This window comes from Corvus hawaiiensis, chromosome 7 (genome assembly GCF_020740725.1).
Source record: "Corvus hawaiiensis isolate bCorHaw1 chromosome 7, bCorHaw1.pri.cur, whole genome shotgun sequence".
Classification (NCBI taxonomy): domain Eukaryota; kingdom Metazoa; phylum Chordata; class Aves; order Passeriformes; family Corvidae; genus Corvus; species Corvus hawaiiensis.
The window spans coordinates 8,452,373-8,473,723 of record NC_063219.1 but is presented as its reverse complement, the minus strand read 5'-3'; the positions used below and the strand labels follow the sequence as shown (position 1 = coordinate 8,473,723).

Below are 21,351 nucleotides of genomic sequence, written 5' to 3'. Positions count from 1 at the left end.
GATGAAATGTAGATACCCAGTAAACCAAAAGAGGTTATTACTGAACTTGATCTAGTGGTTCCCTCCTCTCCATGTGTCTTGCATCTCACCTCAAAGGTATCGGTCAAAAAGTTCAGAAACCACAATCATTGGATCAAACTCTTTGTAACTCATAAAATGACTTAAATATTCAATCCATACTTGTATACATTGCTAATACGTCGGACATCAGATTTATCTGGCCTAATACTTCGTCAGACATGAACCAAGAGATGATTTGGGGTACAGATGAAACCTTTTTAACACCCAGAGGAAAAATTTGCCAGTGCCAAGGACTAATTAACTCCCAAGGGTTGAGCAAATGTAAGAATTTTGGGGAGATGTGTTCTCTCAGACACAAATCCACTACAACTGTCCCAAGAATTTCCAAGGCTCCTATGAGATCTTATTACAAATCACTCAAGTGCCTTCTTTGGGCACTTTTCCCATGTCTAGTACAGAGGCTTTGCGTATGTTTAGTGTCTGCACAAAGTGATGAATAATCCCCTTAAATGCACTAAATCATTTTCCCCAAATATTACAGATTAAAATACGAGTTTTCATAAGCAGAGGCATTTCCTCTGAAGTTATCAAATGTGGAGAAATAAAACAGAAAAGACAAATTCCAGTGGCCTGAAGAGGTGCAGGTTAAAAAAAAACCCCTATCAACATCCACAGACAAATTAAAAGCTTTCCAATGCAAAAAGTGACGTGTTCACCACAGCACTGTGGGCACAGAAAAGCTCAGCAGTCCTTGCCCTACAGGCTTATGCACCCGGGATAAGGTCCACAGGTCATTTTTCACACTTGTCACAGGAATTTGTACTCTGCCACCTGAACTCAACACCCAAGAGAGGCCCTTGATCTTTTTCACAACTAGGAAAAATCAGTATTTCTGGGATCCAGCCAGTGAAGTCATGCAAAGACATAATAGTGACAGTTAATTACTTGCTAATCATGCTTTGGTTTCAGGATGAATGCCACCAGAAACACTTCATTTATTCTTTTCATTGATATTAGACATTCATTGTTGCAATTACAAAAATTTAATAGAAACAATCCCAGAAGACTGTCTCTAACTGACAAATACTTGAAAAAAAGCTCAGTTTTGTGTCTGCAGCTTGAAGAGATCATTCCACAAACCCCATGCTGTTCAGAGCTGACACGTAACTGAGAAAGAAGTACAGAGTTTGAGAGAAGCCATATGGCAAAAGTTAAATATTTTGGTGTCAAAATACCCATCATAGCTTAATTCAAACTTATCCCGTTCTTCATGCTTTTGAGACATTAGGTCCAGAGACTGGTTATAACTGTACAATTTTCCCCCCAATTTTTATGGACAAGGGTTAATGAATTATTTTTCTTCGACAAGAGTGTGATGTTTCAAAGTTGCCTTTCACCACAGAGCTCTCTGTAGTTTCAGAACAAACAGACTGCATATTTCCTTTATACATGTACTTAGGCAATCAGAAAACATTCCAAATTATCTCAGACTGAATAAGACAAATTTTATGTAAGCATCAGCATAATTTTATTTCCAGGCTCACTTATGCTTAAAGAGTTCTAAAACTTGAATATGCTCAATATAAAATGTTAAACATTTACATCCCAGCTGACAATGACCTTGTGTTAAATTATTAAGGAACAACAGAATAGCTGATGTTTCCAGGAGCACGGGTTAGCACTGGCTATGCTACCAAACACATGTAAAGGGATCATTACGGGGCCATAACTAATGATCACTGCCATACAATGTGCCTCCACAACACTGCCAGTCATCAATATCTATTAGCAGGAAGCTGTAACATAAACATTTATAAAGCAGACACAATACACCAGCTAAACCACTAATGCATGTAATTGCTAACAAAGAGCCATATGCTGAAAATTCATCTCTCTTTACATTTAACTTTTACAGCCTAGGCAAATCAGACAACTGTCTAGCCCACAGTCTTCCAAAATTGCTTACTGAATAGAAAACTCTAATCAGCTGCCAGTTCAATTGTTTTTACAACATTCTGTATAAAAAAAATGAGGTCTATTGCCCTGACTTGTGAAAGAGCTCCAATAAATGCCCATTATAAGAACAATTAGGGGATCAAATCTGACATCACAGGTTTCTTTATAAGATATTAGCTCAATGACTTTTTTATAAGCTAATTAGTCATGGACACCGAACAAGAAACAGATGATCCAAAAACAATGATTCTGCAAAAGTGTGTGTTGTCAAACTCCATAAGGGCAACAACCCTAGCTTTCCAATAGGAATTATATCTGTGACTGTCAACTCCTTCAACGATATTATAACCTAAATTATGAACAGGAACACATGAAGTATTCCAAGAATGATCAGCTTCTGCAAAGTTCTTACAAATCCTGGATTTACCAATATTCCCTTTGGCAGAAGCTACGCTGTTAATCAAATATAAGAAAAATCTGCAGGGATTACACAACAGGAAGACAGAAGAAATTCCCCCATAAGACAGTGAACTTGCCTCTTCCTAAAGGAGCAGAGGACATAGCAGGAAGTGAGTGCTTCAGTTGAAAATTCCTGTCACAAAAAGGCAACCCTGGCCATCAGTACAGTCCAGGAGAAGAAAAGGACTTTGAGTTTCTGAAAATTCTGAAGTCCTCTGTTGTAAAATGACAAAATGTTGTCTACACGTTCATAATTGGGATTCCTTTATGTGTAGCAATAATGACAGTACATGATTGTGCAATGACACTTTTTCTGTAGGCTATTGCCTTGTTTAATACACAAAACAAGTGCAAACCACCAAATGAGCATCTTGTCTGATGGCCCTTTGCAAAGTCTGATGCTTTATTTACCACAAACTCCTTAAAGTGCAGCCTGAAGCCAGAGGACACTCACAAAAGACAGCTTTCTGGCAGCTCTCACCAGAGCACTTTATGGTCCACAAACTTGAACGTATTTCAAAAATAGTGTTGTGCTCATTTTACATTTAGTCAGTGTGGCTACTCAACAGAATTGGGGGTCTCAATCTGAAATGATCATCAAGCATTTTGCTGTCTCCTCCAGTGGGAGGCTTATACCCAGCTACACTCAAACTGATTTGCTGCAGGTGCAGTAAAACCTGGCACAAACAACAGAAACAACCTGCCAAGGAAACACGTGCAAGCCCTCAGGTGTTATTTCCTAAAGAGCTATAAAATGTGGAGTATTTTATGATCAAAGCAGGCTGCCCTTGATTTCAGGTATGAGAGTCAGCACTTGCTCAAATCACAGCCAAGAGCTAGAGGCAGGTATTCCTAACATCAGCAAAAAGCTTCCTACAGCACCTTGACCGCTATCAAATAAGAAAAATGAGGTGGAGACGGGAATCCCATTCCCCAGCATGTTAAGCTCCATTTCAGGCTCCGGAGAGAGCAATAAGTTTACAAGGATGGGGCTAAATTTCGAGGATGAAGTTCTGTCTTCCTATCACATGCAAGATAAACCCTTTGTGTTTATATATGGGAGAACACTGACTTACACACATACACAGACCTTGGAAAAAAAACGCCACCCCACAGAGAAGCCACATCAAATCCTTAGGCTACTCCTCACACAAGGGCAGTCCAAAGCAAACCAGGCAATGCAGACAGAAGTTTTATACCAAGCCACAGCTTTCCTCAGCCTAGCATACAGGCCTAACCCTTTTTCCTCACTAAAATTACAACCTAGCTAATATAAAAATTAACCTAAAGGCCTCTCTCAACATTCTTCTCCAAATAACATATGACTAAATTACTCCTGATATCTTATGGCACATCAAATATGTTATGACACAAGTGCTAGAAAATCTAATAAAACTCTAGCAATAATATCTGTCAAGAAGCTACAAAAAGATTCTGACCATGCTCACGTACCAACAACTGATGTAGAGGCAGCCAGACATTGCACCAAGAAATACAGAAATATAAATGGAATAAGCAGAGAGGCAGCAATGTAGGGGCACAGCATAGAAACTGGATATTTTCGTGGGTTGCCTTTCAATACCCCATTCGGGACTGATGCCATGAAACCCAGATGACCTCTGAAACTTCACACTGTTTATGGCCATGTCTCAAATGCTCTCGCACTCCTGAATTGCCTTAAGAGTGTATTAAATCATGCTAACATGACTCTGGAGCTATAACACACAGCACTTCTGGAATGGAGCTGCTCCTGGTTTGCTTAAACCAGAAGCTGATGTGTTTGGTTCTGTCTGCACTCTGGTGTGCAAGTTCATAACCTCAAGCATGGGACTGGACATTTTTTCTTCATTTGGAAGACTCTTCATAGATTCACAAAAGTTATCATTATTTTATTTATTTTCCCCCACTTCTTTAGTCCTATTAAGCCATTGGTATCAATGTGATACTGCTGCATTAAGTGTCAGGGTTCAACAAACAGAACTAAACATAAGCACATTAAAAAAAGCCTCACATGCACTATTGAAAAATCTTGCAGTGACTTATAGATACTAATTTCAGCAGAAGACTTCTGTATAGTGTAACTATATATTCTCCAGCAACCAATTCAAGAAATAATAAAAAACAAAATTACATTGGCTTTGCTGCTTCACAAATCAAAATCTTCATTAGACACACCCCACACACAGCCAGCCACCTTTACAAAACTACCTGCTACTCAGATTTATCTTAACGAAAGCAGCTCCCTAAACAAATCACAATCACCTCAAGAACTGTTAGGTTGTTTGTTATTGTGACTGGACCTAGTGACATACTTGCTAGGTAGCATGGAAAAATACTTCTGTTACACCTGGATTATACAGAATAGGACTGCACGTTCTGGATTTATAAAAACCAAGTCTTCCTTTTGGGGACTGAATTCTCTTTACTGAAGCTTACAAATATGACAAGTAAAACAGACTACTTCTTATAACTAACAATTTTTTTTTTAAAGTAACCAGGGTCTAGGTGATCAAGTATTCACACAGTATCAAGTAGAAATATTGAAATATAAGTAAGAATAGACATCTTACATAAAGGTTTTGACAGTAATACACAATTCAGCTAGGAACACTGGTAAGTTATCTAGAGCCCAAACACAAATTGTGCATTCACGTAGGATATAATATGCAAAGAGGCTTAAGAATATTTTCTGTTTTCAAACAATAAATACAAATTCAAGCTGTGTCAACAATATGACTAATGGACTAAACAGATGTAGGTGCACAAAGCTTAAAGGCAAAACCTTTACTTCTCTGCCACAAATGTCCCAGTCTGCATCATCAAAACATCTAATTTGTTCACTTGTGCAGTTTGAGCCAGGGGCTGTCTTTAAATACTTGTTTCACCACAAGGAATTCTTCCATCATATTCTTTACATTTTCAGTCCAGAGCTCTGTACAATCCCATATATTCTCCTTTCACAGATATGACCACATTCAGTGTGCATTTTAGGACTGGAAAAGAAGCAGGTCACTGATGATACTATCATTTCAAAGTCTAGGACATCAGGATTAATGTATTCCATTCACTCATAGTGCATATAAAACAAATCAAACAAACCACAAAACAGCCCAGCAGCCAAAAACCTCCCCCCCAACTATGATTATTGCTATGACAGAAGTGACACCACAAAGCATTTTTTTTTCAATTGAATGGTTGTTTCCTCCTTCTACTTGAAAAATGAAGAAAAACATACTTTAAGCATATAACCTAATAGTTACCATAAATCTACAAAAAGACTTGCTGAAGCTTGAGATATCATCACATCTTAGAGTCCTACTTGGTCTTCAGATCAGTGTTGTATTTCAGCTAAAATTATACATAGCATTTTCTTCAGGACATTTGTATTTCTCTTCACAGAAAAGAACAATAATAGGAAAAGCCTCATTTGTAAAACATATTAAGTATCAAATTAACCACAAGTGGCTAAAAATGTCCCATCCATGACATCACCGTAATGCAGCAGATGAAAGGAAAACAGTTTTGAACAGGACTCATCTTTTCATCCAGAGGAGAACACCAGATCATATTTAAACCCAGGATGTTTTGGTACATCTTTATCACTTATTGTCTACGTCAGATCATAAATGGAAACCTGAGTATGTGGAGAATCACCAAGTAGTCAGAGGAAAAGAGTATTTATGAAACACAGTAGACATGGAAATTGCATCCTCAGTGTTTGAGTCAGACCTATTCCTTGTTTTCTCCTGAGCAATCACAGATGGGGATCAGGCACAAGGAACAAATGTGGAGATATTCCTTCAGACTTCCAATTCTTGCTTTCATCAATTATCACTAACTTCTGAAAATGAACTGGGAGATGCAGATGGACACACACAGTTTCAATGCAAGAAGGAAAACACTAAAGTGACATTGAGCTGTAGAAATCAGCAAATGAGATTGTAAGAAGCAATGACCAAGTCCTGCATTTTGCCAGGTGAAAAAATGTGGCAGAGAAATAGAGGTAAAACGGGAATAATGGACAATATAAAAAGGGAAAAAATTTGCAGCTGAAACAGGAAACTGAAAAAGCACATGAAAGCAAAATCTAGTGTTTTAAAATTTTCTCCAATTAAAATGAATGATAAAAAAAACCCAAAAAACCCCTGCAAACATGGACAAAATTAACATCAAACAAAAAGCAACATAATTACTGTACAGAAAAGGTACCAATCAAACAAGCACAGCTGATGAAGCAACCCAGTGAACTACAAGATTCGAAAATTCTTTCATGTAATAATAGTAACCTTCAAAGCCCCTAGATGGACACTACTACATAGCTGCTTGCAAGGGGAGAACAGACAGAGGCAGCACACAAGATTTTCTCCTTTAATTTTTGGTTCATTTGAGAGCTCACCAAAGCATGCCGAGCCATAAAACCCCCCAAAAATAAATACAAAAAAAACCTGGCAAGTCTGAATCTTGTGCAGATAGAGGAAGAGGTCATTTAGAGCATTGCTGAACCAAGAATATTGAAAATGACATCTGAACACAACCAAACTATGCAGCTTTAAAGCTATCCAGACTTCCAGAGGAATATTTGTAAGAGTAAAAATTGACTGCAGATCCTGGAAGCATATGGAATGCATAGAGGCCACCTACAGCAAACTGAGAATTCTATAGAAAGAGCGGTAAGCTATTTGATTGATAGCCCACTCCCAAAAAAACTGGAACACTGAAGAAGGCAAAACAAGGAAATTTCTATCTGCTGTACAGTATTAGTTGTGACATGCCAATTCTGCTGAAGCATAACTGAATAAAAGACTATGTCTACTGAAACAGCAGACTGAAGAGGGCTAAAACAAAAGTTTCAAGGAAACAGAATGTGATCAAATGTGATAAAAATAGGAGATAAATAATAGAGATGACTGAACTCCATGAGTATGATAAAGAATTCACATTAAAATTCACGATGTTGTGCACCTATAAGGCCACTCCAAAACAAAGTGCTGGAAAGGTTGCATCCATTATGACAGGGCTTAATGGAAAAATTTCCATGACCAAGAAAAAAAAAAATCTTTCCATCAGAGGTTTTATTGCAGGTAACCATCACCAAAAATACAGGAACACTGATGTCAATCTCTCTTTTCTAACAATTCAACAGATTTTGTGAAATGCATGAAAATTTTATTGGAGGACTCCAGCAAGTTCCAAAATCACTGCCAGGCAGAGAGGCAAAAGGAAAAATGGGACTACTCTGCTGCAGCCCAATTCCATAAGAGACTAGCTGGAAAAAAACAGTTTAAATGGTCTGCCTGCTTTTAAAAGATCAGTCCCTTGAGCACCTGAATCCTTCTCTGTTCAAGCACCAGCAGCACCATTAACTGTACAAAGATCTGCCAAAAGGCAATTAAGTTCTGGCATGTGGTTCCATACTATGATAAACCTCATAGAAGTGGAGATTCAAAGGCAAAATTCTATCTTTAGCAATAGCATCTTTTAAATGGGGGTGAGCAGGGGACAACTGGACAAGACAGAGCCACCACATTGTTTGCTGCAACTTCTTTTTCTTTTCTGTTATTAATTAATAGATAGCTGAGCTCTGGTGGATTCAAAAGTCAATATATTCCTCACTTTTAAAGGGAGGTGGTTTTTTTGTTCATTTTGTTTTCTTCTGATAGAGCTCAGCAGGAAAACAAAACAAACCTTCCTAATACACACACATAGGAACCTGAATTAATGACAAAGTTAAATAGACTGGATATAGTAACAAAAAGCTTTCTGGTTTTCTGCACTACAGCACTGTTCATCCTCACTTACTAAAGTGGGGTGCCTTAAAGAACATAAAAGTACAACAGTGAAGGCCAGATAGAGACTTTGTTCATGTGGATAAATCTGTTCTGGTTGGGTCAGCCATGAACTACACTGCAAGCACTGAGGAAACCTGCGTACGATGAACCAATGCCTGGTTTTTATAGCTACTTGGAAAAGAAACCATATTGCATCTGACTCTGTTGCTCCACAGTCAGACTGAGCATGTATAAACGGACTTATTCCTCCCACTTCCCAGTTCTTGGTCATACTTGATCCAGTTCCCAATGCCATACCAAAAATACCTATGCCAGTACCCAGGGAAAGGTGCATTAGGCAGGAAAAGGGTGGCAACATATAGAGAAATGCTCCAACCACTTCATTTCTCTCTAGATGGGCATCGTTTCTCTCTAAATGACTTCAAAAACTACAGGGTGAACACCCTGACTCCCTGAGAAATCAGACACGAGCAGGGTTCCTACATCCGTACAAAACAGAACTAATAACCATTTAATTGCAGTCATTCACAATGCAATTTTTCACATTTCAGCCCTCGCACTACCCAGTACTTTGCCATGTATACCTACAAGTTTTCCTAATATCCACATGCCAGGGCAGGCTCAAATAAATGACACATTTCCAAATAAGTGACAAGATAGGAGTGATCAGAAAACACTCTCCCCACCCTTCACCCTTCCACACTGTCAGAGGCTCAGAGTAGAGTTAATAAGTTGCTTTCTCCAGACATGCTACAACTGTATTTGAGCCGCAACATCTCTTGAAAGATCTTACCTTGTAAAATGTTCCCAGATATATTGTGAAATACAAACTTCAAGATATGTCAAGATTCCACCAAGTTTGTCAGTTAAGAAGAAATACACTTGATTCTACCTTAGACAAACACTGCCTGGGACTTATATTTGTATCACGTTTTCCAAAAAGCAGCTGAAATAATATATAACTGAATAGTGCTGTCTGGGGGGAAAAGAAGTATTTAGACCATAAACAAACAAGATCAAATTACCCAGAAGTACACATGCCTTGCAGCAAAAAAAAAAGAAGCACCACAGCAAATAACAAACATAAATATTCTTCAAAAGCATCTGGCAAAATTCACCATAGTGAATTCAAAATATTCAGGCAATTATTTCCAGCCAACCACTTCTTTCAGAATTGAGATCCTTAGCATTTTATTATGTTCTTTACTGTCAAGGCATATTTCTTCAATACTTTGACTTTTTTTTCCTCCTGCCATTTGGCTAAGCAACTAAGTAACTTATTCAGTAAAGTAACTTCCAGACGACCTAGCAAATGTAATTGATTTGGATTAAATAGCAACAGATTATTTCAGTGGTTAAGTAGTCATGGGTATGCCAGCAACACATCTCGAATATATTCCACTAATCCTACTAAGTATGCTTTTACGTACCTTTCACTAAACATCTATTTTATGGTCCATTTCTTCATACCTTATAATCACGGCTCAGTTACAGTGTCAAAAAACTTGAAATCCCAAACTGAAAAGCACACAGAGTCACAACACAGACAATTTTCTGAGTAAGAAGTACCTAAGGGACTGCTGTGGAATCATTAGTGTTTATAACTATAAGCATATTTACTGCTTTCCATCTTTTACATGACAGATTTGTTACAATTGAAAGCTTTCCCTTCAGGCCCTTTTGAAGAAGCACATATATCCCACAGATATGCCATAACCCATAAACTCATCTCAGAGCTGAAAGGATTTAAACTCATCTAAACCAAAAGTCTTTTCCATTCCTCACCTTTTGCTTGCTCAGATTTTGTTTATTTTTCTGACTCATTAGTAAAAGATTTCCTAGATCCTAATCAAGCCTAACAATGCTTCAGAGGAAACACAACTCCAAAATGGGAAGGGGGAGAAAGTCTTATTTAGGAATATTTCATAAGCCATTAAAATATAAAAACTCAGGATATCCTCCAGGAACAGAAAGAAAATGCTACATAATAAAGTACAATATCCTTAAGTCATCAAAACATGACTTGGCTCTGAATTCTGGATGTCAAGATCTTAGATGATGACTGTTCATTCTTATATTGCACTTCTGTTTGAAGTATCCCAGATTCTTCCAGAAGTGGAGCATGAAATGAATTTAAGATTCAAGCCAAAAGTATCACAGATGAGGAAAACCTGAAACATATCAGCAGATCAGTGGCCAGCAAAGATACCTGGATACACAAAGTATATGAAACACACAGAGTCTCCCCAAAAAGTCTCTGCTGTCAAGAGAACCTCCAGAGGACGCAGCTTTCTACTCCATTTTAAATGATCACCTTGGTCAACACCAGACTACACTTGATGCACTTCATCCAAAGCCTCATCTATGAGCACTTGAAAATTATTCACTTTACCCACACAATATCACCTCTCATTTGTATTAGTTCTACATCATTTTCTTGTCTGGCTTCAAACAAAATACTCAAACAAATGATGTTGCGTCTATTTTTATAGTGACTACATTTCTTTCTATCTTTGGAGATTTAAAAGTAAAGACTATGTCATTGCTTTATTTATGAAATTTGAGAATTTAAAAGAAAAAACAGACTAATATGAGAATAAAATTCAGGTAAAGATATTTTGTAAATGCATTCTAGTTCAATGAAATTACACTTGCTCTTAAGATATCCTTTATCCTATTAGGTTTGACCTTGGGAAAAACAAAACTTGAAGACTGCAAACTGTTCACTAAAGCATGTCAGTCTTTTCTGAACCTGAGGCTAGATTTAGAATTCATGGTGCAAATTGTACATTTTGAAGACAGAGAAGATTGAAGGCTATCAGATACACTGGGAACAAGGTAAGTATGTGTATTATTGTGTACATGCTATTCTTGCCATCTAATAATAAATGCCCACATAGAATAGTCTTATTTCTCAATTATCTATTTTAATTAGATAGCTGCATGAAGCATAGTGCCATGACATCATATTATTGCTAACTAGTCACACCCTCTCCTTCTCCTCCTCAGAAAACCCAACACAGAAGGGAAAATCTAAGCAGAGTGACAATTTTACATCTACTGCTATGGATAACTACCAGCATTTCCACTTCTGTGCAAGACTGGAGAATAAACACAATACAGAACACAGGGCATTAAAGCAGTTCCTCAAAAGTACAGCACACTTTCCTCACCTACTGTGGCACAGAAATCCTCCTTCCTTGCAGCAGCACCGTCACTTGTGCAGTTAAATCATTTTTGCATTGCCAATCAGTACCAAAGCCACGCAAACACCCGCTTGTTTCTAAGAGTGCTGTCAACTGCACTTCAGTTTCCTGACAGATCACTGCAACACCCATGCAGGCTCTGCTTGCTCTGAGCTTTACACACTGGCAGATTTGCAGTGTCCGTAGCCACCAGCTGTCTCATGCCATCCCAGTCAAAACCAGTAAAAAAAGAGCCACATAGCTGTACTGACAGCTGGGGGTATTACCAATGCAAGCACATCATTCAGTGCTGCATGGCTGAAATGCTAGCTGATGATTTGGATTCAGGAATTACTCTTCGTATCAGAGAAAATTACTAATACAAAACCAGACTAGCAGCTTAATAGCTACATTCAATATCCTCAGCCATAAAACACAGGGATTGGAACCGAGACCTCTGGGACATGTACTTAATTCTGAAAGAGAAAACAATAAATAGCTCATATGCTCTTCTAGGTTATCACATTTGCTGTTAATGACAGTGCTGGCGACAAACATATGGGATTGACAGTCAGTACAGCCAGGTTAAAGCACAGCTTGCAGATTCTGCTGTCTTTAAGGGCAGAAGAAAAAGTCCCTGAGAGAACTGAGGCTAGGAACTAAAGTTCCCAAATGCCCTCTCCCAGACCAACTGGTTTCTCAGGTACAATTTCAAACCAGAGGGGACTAACCCAGAAATAGAGCTCCCATCACAGAATGGGATGGGAGGGAAAATGGATAATCATTTTTACATGCTGGAATGCTTCTAGGTGAGTTATTTTGGTCTCCAAAGAAACCTAATATGCTTTTAAAAGAATAAAAAGTAGAATTAGCATTGGAGAGCTCCACTGAAGTATAAGGACCGCAAGCAATTCAACAAGAATTTTAACCGCTAGCATACTAACAGTTTAAGTGGCCGTGTAAGAAAATGTTACTTTACTTGTCCCTTTCCCAGGCACGTGCATTGGGCCCAGCCCCTCTCTTCTCTTACCACCCTGCACAAAAACATGCGCAAAGACAAAACCAACCCACCACCAAGAAACACCAACTACAAACTCTGATTACAAGAATGAATAATTACACAAGACGTTTCATCCAGTCAGGTAAAACCTGGAAATTCTCTCTTTCAAGAATATTAGCATTACACACACTGACGTAGCTATTCAGCAGTGTCGACATACTGCATTTCACAGCATAAAACACAGCAAAAGCAAACAATTAAGTGCAATTACTATACGGCACAAAAAGATTAGGGAATTAGTAACAGCTCCAGCTGCACAATTTATTGGAAAAGTATTTCTTCCATCCTAAGCCCATTTGCACAACATGATAAACTGAATATTAATGCAACATATAACTTACAAAATTAGTAATGCAATTTTTAGGCTGCTTGAATCAAGAAAAAGACTGTCTTAATCTCAGACATTAAAGACCTTTGTGTTTACAAATCCACAGCAGGCTCTGTTTTAGAGCTTACACACGTGAAACAGATTATGGGGCACCATGGCGGGGGTTAATGTCTCAAACTTTCTGCTGCCTACATCATCAGTCCCCTGCTGCTATTTTCTGTCCCAAGTAAAGATTCAGCATCATATACCATATTCACTTCACTGCTCACTTTTTGCTTTAACAAGTCTTCACACATTAATCTTAACTACAGTTAGTCTAAAACAGGTACAACTCGGGCATACCACACCCTGCAACATGAAGCCACCATTTAGCTTCAATCCCAAGTGTCCACTGCTTTGGAAACGATGGTTCTGCCACTTTATCAATTGGTAAGCACACAAAAGAGAAACGCTTTCAGCTAGAATTTTCAGCTGTAGGGCAATCCTCACAAGAGACTTTTTCTTGAAGATCCAAGTCCTAAAATTTTGAGCTTGCATTAAATAAAAAAATCTGTTTTCAATAAAAAATGAAGTTCAGATCTACATACCTGTGGAAAGAAAAAGCTTTAAAGAAGGAAAACAATACTAAATGTTCACAAAGACAGAGCCTATAGTATTTTAAATCCCATTATTTTTATGATTTTTTTTTTTAGGGAACCTGACTCATGATCTTTGAATGCATTCAGCTGCCAACACAGTGTGTACGAAGAAAGCATTAGAGACAGCACATATCTGCACAGCAAGGCACTTGGAAAGATGGCCTGGACAAACGTTAAAAAAATACATTTGAGGACAAAAAACTTTTTTAAACAACTCCTAATGTAACTGGCATGCAAAGATGGTTGCTGCTCCAAACAACATTTTGAGATGTGACTGCAGGAAAAATAATCTGTTTTACTGGGAACACAGTCCTTTATCTAGGCTCATTACCTCACTTCAGTGATATGTTCCAGAAGATTTCACAACAGATTAAGAAAAAAATGCTGCTGTTTCAAGAGATACCTTCTTCAAAAGATGCACAAACACACACACACACACAAACAATAAAATAAAAGCTCTCAATCTGACAAAAGAGAAAATACATTCATTAATATCAGGAGTACCTTTGTGCATCAGAAAACCAATAATTACACTGGGCAGCAGATATAAATTGCCAGCACTACCACAAGAGAGACTTGCCAAAGCTGAGCCAGCCCAGTCTGCAGCTGGGAAGAAACCAGCTCTCCCCAGGGTCCCCCTGCCACAATGAAAGTTGCAGGGAGAATGGGTAACCACCTCCCTTTCACCTTTCCCTACAGCAGCAGCAACCTCATCCCAGCCTTTTGCTCAGTGGAAAACAATTTTGATTTCACATAGACTGCTGAGAACTCTGCAAAAACCTTTAAGGGCAACACGGATATAGAGTAGATAACTTAAAAACTTTAAGCACAATGTTTAACTTCTTAATGTCCTATTCTGCCTAGAAGGACCTGAAGATCTGACATCTGCATGTAAAAGAGCAAAAATGGAAACAGAATAGAATATTAAATGTCACAACACGTACTAGTCAGGATTCTGCTTTGCACACTGTGGTACTACCGCATTTTGCCTTTGGTCAGAATTTTTCCCATTAAAAGCAGGGGGATGGAGAGAGCAGAGGAAGAATTAAAAAAAAAAAAAAAAAAAAAAAAAATCACATTAAAGATCTTGAAATGTTCCAGAGAACTCAACAGTCCTCAAAAAACTATTCCATTCTATCTAAAAAGAATGAGTAGGAATTTGCATGGAGTTCTACAGCTTTCATATTATTTTGGGAATTATGAGAAGATTGAAGCACCCTGGAGATTAAGTTCCTCTATCCATATCTATTCCCAAGTACTGGAGTACTCACATACCCCTCTCCACAAAGCAATAAAGCAAGCTAGAAACAGCCATCACACACTTTTGAATGCCAAAAGATTTGCCTTAGAAGTCCCATATTTTTCAACATAGAAGTGGTATTTACTTGCATTGCTCAGAATATCTTTACAGCACAGGAATAACAAGAATATCTAAACAATTTCCACAGATTATGGTTCTAATTTCTGGTGACCAAAAAGAAAAAACCCACCTTAATTCTATCAACTGAGCCAGCAGCAGTCTCCAATCAGCACATTGTTACGTTAAACTTGTGCACACCACTGCAAGGGGAGGGTGTTGATCAGGTATCGTTGACAGAATACACAGAAAAATATTTGGCTGCACAGAGGTTGCTGACGCTCTATAACTTCAAGTGACACAGTAAATGGAGAAAACCCAGCTCAGTTCTCAGAATAAAACCAGAATATGCAAGCTTAGTTACTACTTGGTTACTATAGTAGTAACCAAGTGATTATATACTAATAAGATGACTGTGTCAGACTCTGGAATTAAAACAACAGGATTTCTTAATGGCTGCCCTTCAAAACAGAAAAGAATATTGCAGAAGTTAAAGAAACCCAGTGCCTTAATCTAAGGGGCTTTCCAGTACTTTTTACCAAGTTCTCAAGCAGCCTGTGTGAAACCGTAGGTGTTACAGCCTGAGTTCTGCTTCCGGCTTCAGTGAAAACTACTTAGATGGCTGTCAGAAACCCAGGTGTTGTCTGTTCTACAAATATGTTTATTTCCTTCAGCTACAAAGTTCTACATTCTCTCTGTCTTTGCCTGATATGTAATTACACATCAGAAACCTAAGTCACCTCAGCCTGACAAAACAATATTTCAATTCGGAGCACCCTCTTAGCTTGGTGATAAGAATATCTGCTTAAACTGGCAGAGGAGAGGAGGAATAAAAGTGGAAATTCTTTTGTGGGAATTCATGATGTGTTTTCAGCTGGATGAATTCTCTATTGGAATCCTGGATAAAATCCGTGGTAACATCGCTTTGGACTCTTGATGTTCAGTTTAGTGTAACAAACACACTTTGAAACCATACAGCAAGGGGGGCATTTCAGAGGACTGTCCACTCCTTACCTGGGGTGGAGATGCAGCCTAGGTTAAAAAATGCATTTTAAGGGTATTAAAATGCTTAAGAAAAAACATTTTTAAGACTTAAGAGCTACTACTGACCATTCTCAGAGGCCTTCCAGTGCCCCTGGGCAAATAGAGTGGCACAGACAAGGTCCACAGCTGCGTATCTGAGACTGAAAGGGTGGGCAGCAATGCCACTACTGCATTCAGGTCTGTGCCCTGAGGACAGACCACAAAATGAAGATAACTGAGTAAACCGACCTCCTCCTTCCCCCCAGCCCTAACCAACACAGGCCATGACTGCAAGCCCAGATTAAGGCTACTCATTCAATGGCAATAGTTTGCCATCCCACAACAGAAAATCCACAAAACAGCTTGATGAAGCATTTAAGTCACAGGGTATGCTCAGGGGAGCACTGGCAGTGAGGTAGCAAAACTAGCTGCACGAACAAAGCCAACCTTCTGATCTCAGGTATTCAGGAGATACTAGGAAGGAAATTACTTCCAAAGATATTGACACATATATCTGCATGAATCATTACATACTGAAGGTAAGAGAATCAAAGAGAATATTGTTAGGTAGCTGTGCAGAGGCACTGTGTGTTCTAACAGGGGCAGTATTGTTTGTTCTTTTCTGGAATACAACCTGATTCTCTAAAGGAGCTTATCCCTTCAAAAAATCAGATTACAGTAAGGCAAAAAAGGCGATGGGGAAAATGTTTATTTGTGCCCAATTATCATATTCTTATGCAACAACTCTATTGAGTCATGAACTAATGATTTTTTGCCTCATCTCAAGAGCTGATTACTTGGAACACAGACTCATCTTCTACCATGCATTCCACCATTGATAACAACTGAAAATTCTAAGGGACCTGCAATTTTTTTGAACAGAACCTGGTGGACTTTTCAGCTCTCGGTGCTCTACTTGTTCTCTTGAAAAAAATGACAGAATTAGAATCCCGACACAAGCCATACTAGGCATGACCACAATGTAGTGATAAGGTAGTTTCTCTCATTCTCTTTCAAGCTGTGTGAGTTCCCCAGTTCAAGCTAAAGTTCTCCTTTAATTAATTCAGCTGGTAGTTCTAATTATTTTCTTATGACATGTTCAAGCAATGCACTCTTGAGGGATTATGTCAAGAGAAAAACTAATTCTATAATCATAATACAAATTCCAGTTTACTGTATTTGACCTCTCAACTGTTTCATGTAAGTCTCCTGATTATGACTTTTAGAGCATCCAGTAACATTTACAAACATCGCACATTACAAACAATGTTTACAAACTGCTACTGAACCACGAAATGTAACCTTGTCTACAGGCAATAGACAAGGTTATTTAGCAAATTATAATAAGCTTGTAAAGGAAATTCTGAAATGGCACACATCAGGTGAGTGTTTTGCAGAACAGCAGATGCACGATCTTTGAATTCTAGAAAAACCCTCAAAAAGTTTACAAAGTTACTTCCAAAGACTTAGAAGGCAGTACAAACCAGCAGTTTGTGTAATAGCCACTGTTGTTTTCCGCTCCTGTTAACTACATCTTCCTCCTTTCTGGTCCTCCAGTAGCAGGTTTTTCTCATGAGATGTAAAATGCTTTATGCAGAACATTGTATCATAGTTCACTGTTGCAATAATTTTAATTTCTGTACTCATCACTCACAAGACACACCCAATCACGTCACCCTAATTTCTTAGGCAACCAGGGTTGTACTTGTTTCTGCTTATTTCCAGTCTCCTTTTGCTGATATTCCTGCCACTGTAGCTCTGCTGAAAACATAAACCAGAGTTCTCCCTTGCACCCTTCAACACTGTGCCATAATGCCAGGCTTTCAATTCCTAAATCACTCTTCATTCAAGCCATTCGCGTAAACATATGCCTTTAATGAGATTTATAATCACTAACACATTCATACACTTAAAATGTGTCCCAGGAAACTGTGTGGCTAACAATCATGAAACTATTTCCACCCTGTTTTGTTTCTTTCTCTAAGTTCATGAGGATAATCTCCAAATATTTGAAGTTGTACCTGACATACTACTGCTTGACAAATCAGCCAAGTAAATCTACAACTGTGAGGCAAAACTTACTGATCATTCTGAAACTGCCATAAAAATAGAAGGTTGACCTTCAAAAAGATATTCTTTTCTTTTCTAGTGAATTGTTTTGTCTTGTTTTGACTGACACCCTAAGTGGCTCTGAAGTACTGCTTATGCCTACAACAACTGAAAGGTACAACTCAAGTTACATGTTAGTCTAACATACAGGGTAAGAAAATCACTGAAAATAATTTCTAAAAGGAGAAGTATTCATATAATATGTGAATATAGATGTTTATTTATATTTATACTGAATAAACCAAATATATTGCTAAAACATTTTATGTGACTCTCTGAACATTCAAAGCACCTTCACAATCACCTTCACATATGTCTTGCTTTCCAGTTTATTGGGGGGGTTTTAACAACTTTTTAGTTACAATAACTTTTTCTTTCCATAAGGATGACTTTTTAAGAACTTGCAACTGCGATGGAACTGTAGGAACTGAGAAGTTAAAAAGTTGCATGCTATTTAAATTAGAAATCTAATGAGTGTCTTAAGTTCAAAAAAGACCCCAGAAATCTATTTCTTCTGAAGGGGGACAATTCCTTTGCATAAAGAATACAATTAACCTTTACGGGCCTTTGATTGACTCTCGGTGCCCCCTAATAAATGAGAAGGGCGGTTAAATTAAATGAGCAACATACTTTTACACGTTCCTCTAATTATCATACAACTTTTAGACCGTCTCAAACTGAGAATTTCTCCCTGAATCTCCCTCCCCGACTAGAAGGCAGACCTGCAGTCCTTGCTCAGATTTCTCTCTATTCGCATGATGATCCAGCAAACTCCTCCAGCATTCCACCCTCCCGACACACGCGGAGTTAAAATTAACTTGGTGGTTTGGGTTTGGTTACGAGCCGAAGATCCTCCCTTGTACAACAACTGAGACCTCAGCAGCCCCAGCGGCGAGCACGGCTGCCGCCCAGCACCGCCGGGCTGCCACGGCGGAGCCTCACGAGGAAAACAAAACCTCATCTCGGATAAAGGCTTTACTGTATTTACTACAGGCAAAAAACCCAACCCCGAATGAAAGGCATCTCATTATTCGCAGCTACTTGAAATTCAAACAGCCCTGCCCGGGTGTCCGAGACCCCCGGGTCCGTGCGGGTGCCGGGCTGGGGAGCAGCCGCTGCCGGCGGCCCGCGGTGCGGGGAGCGCGGACCCCGCGGGAGCGGCACCGGCACGCAGGTGAGGCGGGACCCGCGGCACCGACGGACCGCCCGGCGCCGGCCCCGCTCCGCTCGCCCCGCGAACTAACCGCGGTACCCGCACTGAGCTCCGCCCGTCCCTGCCAAGTTCCCCGCCGACGGCAGAGCGGGGCGGCAGAGCCCGGAGCAGCGCTGCCGCCGCGGCGATCAACAGGCGCTCAGACCCCCATCCCTCCCTCCGTCCCTCGGTCGCCGCCGGCCGCCCCTCGGCACCGCAGGGCAGGGGCTGCCGGGGGCACGGGGCTCCGCGGTGCCACCGGGCGCGGAGCGCCGCGTACCTGCCGGGGATGGAGCAGCCCGTCCCGCCGCCGCTCCGCGCCGCTCCCGGCGCCCGCTCCGGCCACAGCCGCCCCGAAAGTTTCCTGACGTCAGCGCGGGCGGGCGGGTGGGTGCGGACCCCGCCTGCTGCCGGGCTTGCCGCCGCCGGGCCGGGCCGCCGCCGCTGCTCCCGGGCTCCCCCTGCCTCCCGCCGCCGCGCCCGCCAGCCCCGCGCTCCCGCCGGCACGCCGAGGGCTGGGGAACACAACAACAGGGAGCGGGAGAAAAGAAGGCGTGAAGAGTAGGCAACAGTTGAGAAAGTGAAGAACGCAGCTAGTAAATCTACATTTCTCAAGGAAGCATCTCCTAAGGAAAAGATAATAGACACACTTGCACAGGTCTTGGTTAAAGCTGCAATGGATTTGGTAGGGAACAGATGCTCAACATCATTCTGACTTTGGAGAAGGTCTGTAGCATGCAATCCCCATTAAAATGCGCTTTAGAAACACCAGAACAGTGTAAACCGATATATTTTTATGACAGTCATGGTATGTGCAAGTTAGGGACAAAGCATTTCCTGTAGAAAGGCAAGGAATTAATGTCTGCCGTATTTCTTTTATTCCTGGTGGCCTTCTGCCATGATACTGCCAATAAGAAGGCATGTAGTGTCTGCGGAAAGGCAGGAAATTAATCTATTATTCCTCTCCCTGATTAATTTTTCTTAACAGCACATGAAAGATGTCTTTCATTTTACATTAATCAGTAGACAAACCTCAAGAATGGTCATTTAGAGAGCAGAACAAAACACTTCACTGAAATCAAAGCAAAGGTGTTTTGTCTGCAGCAGGTGTATTCTTGTTTTAAAGGCATGATGGAAAACAGTTCAGTGGCAATTTACAGTTCAGAGTGGAAAAACCACGATAGAAAAAATCCATGTAGGGTAGAAGTAAAGAGCAGGCAGCTTTTTAAATCAGTAAGCTCTCAATAATTACATGCATAGATATGAACTATGTAAAAATTTAATTAATGTGGCTGATTTTTCTATTAATGACTAAAATAAAAACCAAAACCAAACTCCAAAGTAGCTACACAAAACCCAAGCAAATTAGCGGTTTGCCTGCTCTAGACATCACAAGACTGCTGAAATTTTCCATCAGTTGACTCTCTCAAGTAAAGGAAACAAATGCTAACTTTCACATGATTTCAGAGATATTTGCAAACTTTACTAGGAAACTAACAAGCTAAATTCCAAAATATAAACAGAAAATTAATTCTGAGAAGGAAGGAAAATGGAAAACACTTGGGGAAATTGTATGAACATTATATTCTAAATAACATCAAATGCAGGAAGTTTTTTCAGCATCCATATACTAAATCTTAAATACTGTAGGTGGGAAAAAAAAAACCCAAACAAGGAAAAAAATACCCCTGCAAAACCTGTCTTTACTGCAACATTAAGACTGTGTAAGGAAAATCTGATGAATCTGAACAAAACACATTTCATTCACAGACGACACATGACTGACCAACAGAAATAAATCCTATTTTTGACTTGTTATTACTGACAGCTATTCCCATACACCTTTCTGCAGCATCTTGTTGGAGCTGACAACTGCACTGCATGCATCTCCTCAGCCATTTGTCCCTGTCAAAAATAGTGACAGGAAGGATAGGAAGAGAGATAATCTAGGAATTTTATTAAATCATTGAAGAAAAGTAAAAGTAAACTGCTATCCAGAACCTTATTTTTTAGCAGTTTCTCAGAGCTACAAACAAAACCTCATCTAGCACAAGTTTCAAACTCAAATTGTGATAAAACATTTAGGCTTCAATTGCTTGTTTTTCATGTTTGTGTGGCTGCTTTCAAAAACAACAAGGCAGTTCATGTGCTGCTTCCTTAGGCAAAACTGCAGTTCATTTCAGTGTCAGGAAGCATCTTTATCTATTTGGCATTCCATAACATACATCCAACGT

The 21,351-nt window shown here is 39.6% G+C and overlaps 1 long non-coding RNA gene across 1 annotated transcript; it reads right to left on the bottom strand.

The window, feature by feature from the left end:
* Positions 1-5,628: 5,628 nt before the first annotated feature.
* On the bottom strand, positions 5,629-19,536 carry LOC125328374. The gene is made up of 3 exons (XR_007204686.1): positions 19,398-19,536; positions 14,113-14,123; positions 5,629-5,641 (listed from the first exon to the last, which is right to left on the bottom strand). It is a non-coding gene; the product is annotated as an uncharacterized LOC125328374 (long non-coding RNA).
* Between the last annotated feature and the right edge of the window lie 1,815 nt (positions 19,537-21,351).